A 13,291-nucleotide genomic window follows, 5' to 3' on the forward strand; every position below is an offset into this window, starting at 1 on the left:
TTTCCTAGTCTCTTCTTCACTTCTTAATCCCATAAGAAATTTGTTTCTGGGCCTTTCCCTGGGTATGGAATTTGACACTACACACTATTTTCAAGGACCCGGCCAGAAGAGGATCGCTGGAGCCATGGAGAACTGAACAGTAGTAACTTTGCTACTGGTTTCTGATTATAAGGAATTGAATGCATTTATCATTAATCAGCTAACAACTTCCACTAAGGTCCCATTCTGATATTTCAGTGTTGCATGGAATAAATCCTGGCTTTTCAGAGACTATACTAGTAGAACACAAACTGACAAGTTTCTTTGGGGCCAGAAAGGCTTCAAGTATGAGCCAAATATGAGATGGTATCGATTATCTCAGTACTACCCTACTGAAATGGGAAGAATCTCATCACTAGAGGGCTAGTTATGAAGTAATGATTTTTTTTTTTTTTTTTTTTTTTGCTGTAGCAACTAATGAAACCATCTACTTGATGTGATTATGGGAAGCTGAAATTGTAGCACCAAATTGTCTTTAAAACCTTCTGCTGATAAGTGGTAGCCACTGAAAGCCTCAAACAGAAATTCTTGATTTTTGGAACATGGTAACATGAGAACGGTACTTACTAAAATGTAACATACTTCTCTAAGGAGAGTGTTTCAGCAACAACCTTCAAGTTTGTGAATGGAGCCTGGTAATTAAGTTGCTAGCCTTTCATTGTAAATGGGAGAGGAGGAAAATGATTTGCATCAGTTTTGGGGTTTTAAATTCCCATTTAAAGGGAGGTCTTAGGGAAGATTTCTGGATTTTCTACCTCTTCTGATTGTCAAAACTGTTTGAATAAAATCTTGTGACATCCAACTTTGTTTTAGTTTGGAAGTAAAAGTTTGGAGGTAAATTGCAACACTAAGGTGTGTAGGGTATGTTGCAATGGAAAGAACAGAGTTTAGAGTCATAGGACCTAAGTTTGAGCAAATCACTTAACCTCTCCAGCCCTCACTTTCTTCATTTGTAAAATGAGGGCATTGGACTAGATAACCTCTAAGGTCACTTCCAACTCTAGAGCTATTATCCTATGATTAAGGGATAGAGAAGGTTTTGATTTGCTTTGGTGAAGAAAGCACCCACACAAATGAACTGACAGGTCACTGAAATATTGGAATAATCTTTTTATAACCTACATTACTGGTGAAGATCATCATCTACTGGTTTTATCTTTTGCCTAAGATGCCTCTGATCCTGCTGGGCAATTACTGTTCACCTTCTCCAGCTTCTCCTCTCTGCATCTTCCCTCAGTGGTTTTAAGGCTTGATACTGTTTCCTAACTCCCAGCTTCATTGTACTGATCCCATCTGCAGCTGTGGAGGGCAGCGGTGTTCCTGTGACTGGCACTAGTAATTAGGAATTAAGGCATTTAGCCATTTGTCAAAGAAGTATGTTTCCATGGTAGGGCAGTGGATAGAGGGCTAAACCTGGACCCAAGTAAAACCCAAGGTCAAATCTATCCTTATATTCTTTTTTTTTCTTTTTTCTTTTTCCTTATATTCTTACTAGCTATGTGACCCTGGCCAAATCATTTAACCTCTGTTTGCCTTGATTTCCTTATTTGTTGAGTTGGTATAATAATAGCTCTTACCTTCCAGTGTTGTGAGGACAAAATGAGATGTTTGTATTGATAATACAATTTTTTATTGTGTTTTACAAAACTTAAAGCTCTAGATAAATGCTAGGTATTCTGGCTTTGATGTCATCCACACAAATTGTGTGAAAAAGATCAGACTGAAAGCTCAGTATGAAGAAGGGCTTGGTGGCAACCAAAAAAGCTAATAGTAATACTAGGCTGCATTAAGAGAAGAGGTAGTGTCTAGATCTAGAATATGGGAAGTGAGAGAGTCTTGCTATATTCTATCCCAGTCAGGTCACCCCTGGAGTATTGTTTTCAGTTCAGTTTAAAAAAGGATATTGGCAATGTGAAACATGTCCAGAGGAAGGTAGTAAGGAGCCCTGAAATTCTGCTGTATAAAAATTGATGGGAAGAACTGGGAATGTTTAACCTGGAGAGGAAAAAATTGAAGATATCATAGTTGTGTTCAAGCTTAGTCCCAGAGGACAGAACTGATAGCAATGAGTGGGAGTTGCTGATATGCAGATTTTCACTGGAACTTCTAACTAGCTATTCAGAAGTGGAATGAGCTACCCAGCAGATAGTGGGCACTCCCTCATTAGAAGTCATAATATAAAGACTGATTGACCACCTATTGGAGATATTGTCAAGCATATTATTCTGGGGATTTGGGTTGGAGCAGATGGCCTCTATGGTACTTTTGAATTCCGAGGGACTCTGGTTCTGTGAGATCTCTACTGTTCATCTTTGTGTGAAGTCATGTACATTTTCTCCATCCTTCTGATTCTCTCCACCAAGCCCTTCTCCAGGGCCTCATTTTGGAGGGAAGTAGCTGCAGATTCTCAAAGGCTGTGCCACAACAGAGCAAGCTCTGACAGAGTCAACCATACTAGAGAGGCTTCAAGTAGATTGAGGCAATGAACTGCTTTCTGAAGAATGACCTCACTAAATATGAAGATGCTCATTTCAAGCAGGTCAGATACCTAATCATGAACTCTTTGTCCAGGAAATTCATGAAACAAAGGAAAATACTAAATGGCCCCCAATCCTAAGTAGTCTTTGTTTACTTCTGCAGAGATACTATAGAGTAGCAGAAAACTACCAGTTTGGCTGTTGGTAAGATAAAATTGTGACATCCCTGTGCATTGACTAATGAGTAGACAAACTACTAAAGGAACAAAATCACATCAATTTTGATTTTCTCAGCCTAAATGAAATGACAAAAAAGAAGTTGTAGGTAGATGGAATGATAGCTCATAGATTTTACCTTATCTGCCCCAAACCACTGATGTTTGGGCATCTTGAACAGAGGAGACCCACAACCCCTTCACCCTTGCTTATACTTCTCACTCCTGAGATGAAGAGAAATTCAATAGATTCCATCCTGAATTAGAGCAGCATATGGCAGATCTCTTTATTTTGTTTAATGTTTTATTGATTCCTTTTGGGGTTTTTTTCTATCACTGTCATTTCCTCATATGCTTCCCCCTTCCAACATCAAACTTTCCCTGATAATAAAGAAAAATAGTTGAACAATATCCACAGATAGAACAACCATGTCAGTTAGCATATGCAACATTCAGTTCCCATAATCCTTCATCTCTACTGTGAGAGGGGAATGTGTTTCATTATCTGTTCTCCAAGACCAAATTTGGTCTCTGTTAGCAGATTCTTTCAGACATTATTTCAGGTTTTGAGTACTTCAATGATTCTGGTTGTAATCTGTATCTTGGCAGGAACATACATGTCAACAAGATTGCAAAGTCATTGAAGTATTGTTGGTATCTCAGTTGTTTTCATATCTAGTTATTAGAGATTTGAGCCTTTTTCACATTTGATGATTTATCATTTGTGTTCCCTGTGAAAACTTCTTTTCATATCCTTTTAGCTACTGACCTACTGCCCTTTATTATCTTATTCTTCTGAGAACTCACATACAGGATGCTCCTTTTGTGTTAGATATATGTTTATATATATTTAAACAATTGAGTTTCCTGAAATTTTAGTTAGTAACTTCAGTAATCATTGCTGACTGGATGTTCTTTCATCTTAATCCCTGTGTGGTATTCTGTGACACTCTTGGGATAGAGCAATCCATGAGTTTCACACACCTTGTCTGGCATGTGAACTGGTTATATCCATAGTCATGGCTCTCTCAGTCTATCATTTGCACAATTGCTAAACTTAGAGCTCTGTTGTCAATACAGGGTAAGAAGGGAAATCTATCACAAGGTCCCTGGAGACTTCTAGGAGAAGACTAGGGAAGCCAAAGGGGAAGTAGTGAGGCGGTCTTCTTGGGTAATCTACTCTCACTCATGGCTCCTTCCTTTTTCTTTAGTTTTAACTGATCCTCAAATTCCTGCCTGTCTTTCTGAGAAATTAGATGATGGCGGCTGAACCCCTACCAGTTGGGCAACAGGTGAGCTGTCTTTGCTGAAAACCATTTGCTGTTATGGTCCTAGTATGGCCTCAGCTTCTGTCCTCAATTTGGAATTGTACTGCCCACCCCAAGACCAGAGATCTTAATCCATCACCTAGGAACTTGGGAATAAAATATTGTATTTGCATGTGTTCTCTCTCATTCACACATGCACATACTCCAGACCAGCATCTCCAGTGGCCTATAGGACATCTTCACCTGCATGTTCCACTGGTACCTCAAACACATTGTGTCCAGAATTGAGCTCATCTTTCTCCACTTAAGCCTCCTTCTGAGTGAGGGTTCCTATTCTAGGGTGGTTGCAGTGGGAATAGAGAGAAAGAATTGGATGTGAGAGATGTACAAACATAGAATCAACAGAATCTAGTAACTGTGGGATGAAAGAAAATGAAGGATCAAAGGCAACTCCAAAATTGCAAACAGAGGAGACTAGATAGTGGTGCCACAGATAAAAGAAATATGAATGAAAAATACAGACTTAAATGGAGACTAAGTAACAGTATCCTAAGTAATGAATGAGTCAAAGAAGATATCACAGAAACAAGCCTATTTCATTTCCACTGACAGAGTAGTCTTCCAGGTCATATCGGTTTTCTTCTCAAAAACATTTAGTCTCTTCTGCTCTCTCCACCCCACCAACACCTATCATGTTCTTGAGATACCACTTTAAAGACCAGTGTAAGTGCAAGCTCCTACAGGAAGCCTTCCCTATCCCTCATGTTGGTAAGGCAGCACAGGAAACCAAAAAATTGTCATCAGAGAAGTTATTGCCCCTCCCAGTTAATTACATCTGTAGACAGTTGTACTCACATCCAGCTAGGCCAAACTGTGTATTTCCCAAAGTTGAACATGTTGTAATTCAGAGAGAGGGTAACAATGTTTTGGCAACAGTGGGAGGGGGTTGCTTTATAATCTTGAAGTCACTCTAGAGAGGTTTGGGAGAAGGATCTTAGAGACCAACTGATCCAACCCCTTTCTTTTAAAGAAGAAGCAGCAGAGACTTAAAGAAGTGATTGATGTGTATAAGATCACAAGGTTTGTTAGTGGAAGGACTGGGACTTGAACCCAGGTCTCACTGCAAGTTCAGTGCTCTTTTCATCATAGCTTCTCTTCATTTCCCCAAAATGTATCCATTTCTATCCCATCTCTCAACCAGGAAGACGGTACACACCTCTACCTCTTCATATGGATACACAATAACACTTACATGCACATGATTATACACATACTCATATGTAGATTTGAAAACATCTGCACCCAAAGACTTAACCTCTGGATCTACTGCTTCTGAAGCACCTTCCCTTACCACAAACTACCAGCTCCCTTCTGACCCCCAGGCACAACACTGAGACTGTTCCTGTAGCTGGAATTTTCAGCAGAAATATGTTGTTTCAGGATTCCATGATGTTTGAAGACATAGCTGTGTACCTCACTCAGGAGGAGTGGGGCCTTCTGGACCCAGTTCAGAGAGATCTGTACAGGAATGTGATGATGGAAAATTATGGAAACATAGTCTCTCTAGGTAAGGCTCAACCCTGAGATTCATCTGGACTTCTGGGCTTTGTTTTTATTATTCAAAGTAGACTGAAGCTATCATTTGGGTTTTACCTCAGAGTTCAGGAATTAGAGATTCCTCATTATCTCTGGATTCAACCATAAGCTGTGCCTGCTTTCAGTACCGAGGCCCCAGACCTGGGCCTTGTAGAATTGGGTACAGGAAGCTTCCTTAATATTTTCTAAGTCTATCCAGCCTCAGACACTTGATACTCACTAGCTGTGTGACCCTGGGCAAGTCACTTAACCTCACTGCCTAGCCAAAAAAAAAAATTGTAAGTCTACACTTTCCTTTTCCTCTAATTTCCAAGTTTTATTGCCGTAGCTCTAAAAGTCTCCACCACCATCATGGAATTTTCTATCCCAGTTGGAGATAGCATATATGAGGTAATTGTTCTCTGTGCTCAGATCAACAATCCCTTGACCTTCACACCTACCTCCCATACCCCAAGTTTTTCCCCCAAGGGAACAATTCTTAGGATACTCAGACCTGCTGTGGATCTTCTGGTCTCATCTTTGCTAGGTATTGCTCATCTCCTTCTACCTCTTCCTAGAAGACCCAGGGCTTGAGCATGAACTCAGAACAGTTCTGGGGCTGAAGACTGACAAGGCCTCTTTCCATTTCCCATGAGTAGGATTTCTAGTGCCCAAATCCGACATGATCTCTCGACTAGAGCAAGGAGAAGAGCCGTGGGTCCTGGACAAGCAGGAAGCTGAGGGGAGAGAGGCCTTGAGAGCTGACTGTTCAGGTAAGTAAGCAAAAACCTTTCATTCAGTCCTTGAGTATTCATTTATTAAACATCTTCTATGTGCTTAGCAGGGCCCCAGGCATGATTTATTGGACCTGAGTAGGGGCCTCAGAAACTATCTCCTCCAACCAACCCCCCATTGTCTTTGGTACAGGGTGTCTTACTACAATTTTAATAGTTTAGAAGCATAAATACTACAAACTTACAAATACATTTGAAAGGTTATCTTAAAATTTTAAAATATTGATGTTTTCATTAAAATTCAACCCCATTGCCTTGTACTAGTCAGATTTTTAACTTCGTAAAAATTTCCGTCAACTGCAGTTCAGTGACTGAAAGGACTGCATTTGTGACCCTAACCTTAAGATTATTCAGAGAACAAGGCTTTGATACATGCACAAAAGCTTTGATATACCCTACTATTGATATATGTAATGAGCATATGTGAACATTCATTTAACATTTTCAAGCAACTTATCTAAAACATCTCTTTCCTACAAGGTGTCTAGGGAAGAATGTGTAGAAGGTGTATGCTGTTTTTAATACCATCCTCTTACTGTTTGGTATAATCACCTTTTACAAACTTCTGAGAGGTCATCTCCTTTACCCATTATCTTCAGTTCAGCTTCTTCACTCCTTAATTATCTTTACTTCCCTTAATTAAACTGTTCCTCTGTTTACCCATCCCAACCTTCCTAGTGTGCTATCTTCATTCTCCAGCCTTACTCTGCCTTCTATGCCAACTACACCTCCCTTTGCTTTTATCTTCTGTTATCCTCGAAGTACCACTATCCTTTGCCAAGAGAATAAGGACAGTATTGAGATTTATAAATGTCATGTCCTCTCCTATGTTATCCATTTCCTTTCCGCCCAAATAAAGAACAATTACTATTTGTATTTTGTCATTGTTTCAGGCTATGAAACTGAGATTAAAAACAAGATATTTACTCCAAAACAAGAAATGCCTGAGGAAATGGAATCACAGGGGACTTTATCAAGAAAATTCAAAGTAAATAGTCTTCGAGGACCTAAGTTTGAAAAAGGTGAACATAATGGCAGATTGAAATGTCAGAGATAACCTTTGGGAGAGAGATTAAGGAAATTGTCTTTGCAGGAGAAGAATTTTAGGCCAGGGACAGTGATACACAAGAAAATACCCACAAAGGGAGGAGACCAGAAATATATTGAATTTGGGGAAAATGTCAGTATGAACTCAATCTCTGTTAGACATCCAAGGGTTACAACAAGAGAAGGACTCCATCAATGTGATAAAACTTCAAAGAAAATGCAGACCTAATTAACCATCAGAAAGTTCATAATGGAAAGAAACCCTATAAAGCTAAATTGTGTGGGAAAGTGTTTAGGCAAAGTCCAATTCTTAGTGAACCTCAGAGTATTCACATTGGCCAGAAATCATATAAAAGTAATGAATCTGCAAAAACCTCCAGCCAGTGCTCTAAAGGTAATGGTATTAAACACCAAAGAATTCACACTGGGCAGAAATCCTATGAATGTAATGAATGTGGAAAAATATTCAATGTGCGGACATCCTTTATTCAACACCAGAGAATTCACACAGGAGAGAAGCCCTATGAATGTAATGAATGTGGAAAAGCCTTCAGTGCTCTCTCATCTTATATTTAGCATCGTAAAATTCACACTGGAGAGAAAGCTTATGAGTGTAATGAGTGTGGTAAGGCCTTTATCGCACTTGCATCTTTTATTCAACACTGTAAAATTCACACTGGAGAAAAACTCTATGAGTGTAACGAATGTGGAAAATCCTTTAGCCAGAGTTCTAACTCATTAAACACCAGAGAATTCACACTGGAGAGAAACCACATAAATGTGATGAATGTGGTAAAGCCTTCAGTGACTGCTCATCTTTTGTTCATCATCATAAAATTCACAATGGAGACAAACCTTATGAATGTAACAAATGTGGGAAAGCTTTTAGCAAAAAAAGAACCCTTATTCAGCACCAGAGAATTCACACTGGAGAGAAACCCTACGAGTGCAATGACTGTGGAAAAACCTTTAGCCGGAGCTCTAGCCTTATTCGGCATCATAAAACACATACTGGAGAGAAACCTTACAAATGTAATGAATGTGGGAAAGCTTTCAGTGCCCATTCTTACTTCATTCAGCATAGCAAAATTCATACTGGGGAGAAAGTATATGAATGTAATGAATGTGGAAAAGCTTTCAGTATGCATGCATCTTTTTTTCAGCATTGTAAAATTCATAGTGGAGACAAACCCCATCAGTGTAGTGAATGTGGAAAAACCTTCAGCCAGAGCTGTAACCTTGTTGATCATCAGAGAATTCACACTGGAGAGAAGCCCTTCAAATGTAATGAATGTGGAAAAGCTTTTAGTCAGCGATCTGGCCTTATATGACATCATAAGATACACACTGGAGAAAAACATTATGAGTGTAATGAATGTGGAAAATCCTTCAGTCAAAGCTTTAATCTTATTAAACACCAGAGAATTCACACTGGAGAGAAACCCTATGAATGTAATGACTGTGGCAAAGCCTTCAGTGACCGCTCATCATTTATCCAACATCATAAAATTCACACTGGAGAGAAACCTTTTGAGTGCAATGAATGTGGTAAAGCCTTCCGTCAAAGCTCACAACTTATTCATCATCAGAAAATTCACACTGGAGAAAAACCCTATGAATGTAGTGAGTGTGGGAAAGCTTTTATTTTAAGTTCTAACCTTATTCAACACCAGAGAGTTCATACTGGAGAGAAGCCTTATGAATGTAATGAATGTGGGAGAGCCTTTAGTCAGCGATCACAGCTTATTCAGCATCAGAGAATGCACACTGGAGAGAAACCCTATGAATGTAATGAGTGTGGGAAATCTTTCACTGTACGATTATCCCTTATTCAACATAAGAGGATTCACACTGGAGAAAAACCCTATGAATGCAATGAATGTGGTAAAGCCTTCCATCAGAGCTCTCACCTTATTAATCATCAAAGAATTCACACTGGAGAGACTCTGTGATAGCTATGTCACTATATGATTTCTGCTATGAAATTCCACTCTGAGAGGTTTATCTCTCAAAAATTTAGGAATGCTAGCACTGGTTGGTGGAAGGGTACCTCCAACATATGTCCTGAATGTCCAGGCATGTACCTTCTCTGAGATTCAAAACATGTAATTCTGCTATAGTCCTCATATTTAACCATGAATTTCCACATCTTTTACATAAATGTATGAAGAATTCTATAAAATAAACATTAAAATAGTTAAGCTTAAGTAATCTTAAGCAATCACACTAATTAAAGAAGGTAATTTAGAGCAAAATGTTATTACAAACAAACTGATACATTTAGTTGATTTTCACTCAGGACCCAACAAATATTTATATATAATGAGTGCCTGATATATACTTGGCACTGTGGAGGATACAAAATATAATTCAGAGTACCTCCTTTCACAGAGTTTACAATCCAGTAGGGAAGCTAAGACATACATGTAAAAATAACTGTAATGCAATATAAATGTGAAAGTGTAGTTAGAGAGATACAAGTTCTATAAGCCTTCAAAAGAAGGAAAGGTCACATCTAGATAGGAAGGTCATGAATGGTTTCATGAAAGAGATTGATCTATTGGATCCATCCATCAAGGGACTGATGTGTAGCATTTTGATAGGAAGAACTAGAGGAGAAGGATATAGGAATGACTGAAAAGTAGTTTCAGACAGAACGGCATAAAAGAAATGTTTCTCCAAGCTGAACAAATATCCAAGTCCTGACAGAACAGGAATTTCGAAGTCAAGTTGACCTGAAGTTCTAAAGCTTTTCATACGTTCCCAGCCCCAGAAATATTTTGATACTTTGTAAAATGATTTGGGGTGAGTTATGAGAGAATGGTCTGTGCATAAAATTAGCAGTGGATTCAGCTGAGAAAAAAATATATGGATAAGGGAGCAAGCTAGAGCCCTGTATCACAGGTTTTTACCCTCTTTTAAAAACTTACTCAAAAACTATCTGCTTTTCTATTTAAAGTTATTTAAGTGTAACTGTTTCTTAAAGTTGTATATTTTATAAAAAAGAAAATATGTGGTCATCTATCTCAGGCAATCACACATACTACTCATCCTATACCATTCATACAATAGTATGGTGCCACCATCTGGTGACAGTATACATAGGTTACAGGAGACTCAAATGATGAAACTAAAGTGAAAAGAAAAGTCATTAATTTTATATCAAAAGTCCTCATCTTCTGAGCTTACTTTAGTTAGTGTCAGAGCTCCAATAGCTTTGCCCTCAATCCCACAACCAGTCCTCTTCCTTCCAGCTACTAGAAGAAGGGCAAGGAAATGAAAAACAGTGTCCCTGTGACTGTCTCAGCAGCCTCTTACTCTAACAACTCTTAGTTCTCTCCATAAGGCAGAAGAAAGGAGAGAAAGAAGTGTAACCATTTCCTGACACTGAGAATAGACACAACTCTCCATGACAAGGTGTTCAATGGTTGGGTTTGGGGATTTTCTCCCCCCAACTGTTTAGATCACTCTCCCACTCCTTGCTGATTTGCTGGTTGCTATATAATTTGTGTTCAAAGCTAAGGTTGTCCCAGAGTCAGTGTTATGTTGCTTTGCATTTCAGATCCTGCTGATCTAATGTCTGTAGATGAAACTCCTGTCCATATTATTAATTGATTTTTCAGAATTTCATTTAAAGCATTCTCAATCAAAAAATAATTTTGTTGGCAAAGGCAATGCAGAACAGTAGAAAAAAATGCTGGATTTGGAGTCAAAGGACCTTGATTTGAATCCAGCTCTGCAACTTACCTGTGTGATTTTCACTTAATCAAAAAATTTTGGGGCCTTAGTTTCCTCCTCTGTAAGCTGAGGTAATTGTAATAGATGATCCTAAGGACCACTCCAACTCTAAATCCATGATCTGAGGTCCAACTACACTGTGCTCTCATCCACCTACCCTTTTCTCTGGGATAAGGTAGAAGGAAAGACATGGAAGAAGCTTAGGGAGTGTCATCAGTCCTGGGTCATATGGGAAGGATATGAGAATCAGGAGCACAGCAAGCAGATCCTAGGGTATTTGTCTTATAGGGCAGATCATGGGATCAAGTGTGTTCATTGTTATAGAAAAAGCATCTACATCATTGCTATTATAGATGTTGACCTGGATAAGGATCTAGCAGAGGATACTGAGAAGAAACAGTCTGATAAAAAACAAAACAAAACAAAACAGGAAAGAGTGGTGTCCCAAAACATTTAGAGAGAAAATTATATCAAAGAGAAGAGGATAACAGTGTCTAAAGCTACTGAGAAGTCAAGAAGAATGAGAATAGAGAAAGGGCCATTGAATTTGGCAATTAAGAGATAATTGGTAACTTTGGAGAGATCAGTTTCAGTAGAATGACGCTAAAAGATGAATTGTAGGGAATTAAAAAGTGAGTGAGAGGAGAGAAAGTGAAAATACCTATCATAGATGGACTTCTCAAGGAGTTTGGTCACAAAAGGAAGAAGAGATGGATAATAATAGGGATGAAGGATCAAAGTGAGGGCTTTTTGTGGGTGGGAGAGACATGGATATGTTCATAGACAATAGGGAAAGAACAAGTAGACAGGGCTCTCCTTGAAGATACATATGACAGAACAAGAAATCTGTTGGAGGAGAGGTGGATAGAATCTGATCCCTTATGTGGATAGAGGGGTTTGCCTAAGTAGGGAGAGTAAGGCCACCTCTTCATATGAGATAGCAGTGCATACTCAGCTTGCAACTTTGTCAATGTGAAGAGGAGTCCACTTCCAGGAAAGTGGTGATAAAATAGAATGACAGTGCCTTGAGGAGACTGTTTGAAGTTAAAATCCCTTTGTGAATGCTAATAGATTTTAAGTGGTTAAATGGAAGTGGGATGCTAGTCACTAACACCTAATTATGGGGTAGTGAAGAAATATAGCTAATGGGGGGAGGGGGGCTGAAGTCAGTAGCTGAGAGGGAAAAAAAATCAAACCCATCAGGGTATTCAGAACTATAATGGAGTGATGTAGCAGTCCTGTCTCTGCACGAATGAGCCAAAGCACATACCCCCCTCCCCCCACTAATTTGGCATAGCAGTAGAATATTTTTCCTTTGCATCAAACCAAAATTTACCTCTTTGTAATTTCCATTCATTGCTCCTAGTTCAACCTTCCAGGTCCAAACTGAGCAAGTCTAATCTCTCTTGTACTTGAAAACCACATGAACTTAAAGAGTTCCTGAACACCATATTCCTGGATGCTTTTTGCTCTTCTTGCCTTTTCTGAGTACAGATCAGAGACCAGAAACCTGAGATTGAACATTTTTGGCCCACAAGATGGTAACAGAAGGAATGGAGAGGCATACCTCCATCTGTCTTACCTACCTATCTCACTCTTTATAATGAGGTCTAGAGGTTTAGGGGTGCTGGGACCTCAAAATCATGACACAAGGTTCCTGCCTGAATGAATTCGACCCAAGTCTTCCATCAGCCAAAGATAAGGTTTATTAAAGATCCACCATATTAGCCAGACTCTTAAGGAATCTGAACATTTGTGAGCTATTGGCTAGGTTCTTAAGGAATCTGAGCACCTTAATGGAGACAAGATGGACCTTATATACAGGAAGACTATGGGAGGGATCTAGGAGTGGCCAAGCAGACTGCAGGGACTGTGAGGTAATAGAAAACCAGGAACCTGGACCACGTGGCCAAGGGACAATGGAGCCTAAATAGGATTAAGGGTGGGAAGTAGTCTGGGGTAATTGGGAGGTAACAGAACAGAATTGGAAGATTGGGTGTAACCACAATGAAAGGCAAGTTGATAGGATTATAGCCTGAGGTGACCACCAGAGATTTGGCCACATGGGAAAGTCAGGGTTTTTCCTTTCTGGGGTCCAGATCCCAACCCCATCATTCCCCCTTCAAACAAATGGGACC

At 39.3% G+C, this 13,291-nt stretch overlaps 1 pseudogene; it reads left to right on the forward strand.

Moving 5' to 3' along the window:
- Positions 1-9,622, forward strand: part of LOC114039836 — a 119,009-nt pseudogene extending 109,387 nt beyond the window's left edge.
- The last annotated feature ends 3,669 nt before the right edge of the window (positions 9,623-13,291 follow it).

This window comes from Vombatus ursinus, unplaced genomic scaffold (assembly GCF_900497805.2).
Source record: "Vombatus ursinus unplaced genomic scaffold, bare-nosed wombat genome assembly UNPS02012319.1, whole genome shotgun sequence".
NCBI lineage: Eukaryota > Metazoa > Chordata > Mammalia > Diprotodontia > Vombatidae > Vombatus > Vombatus ursinus.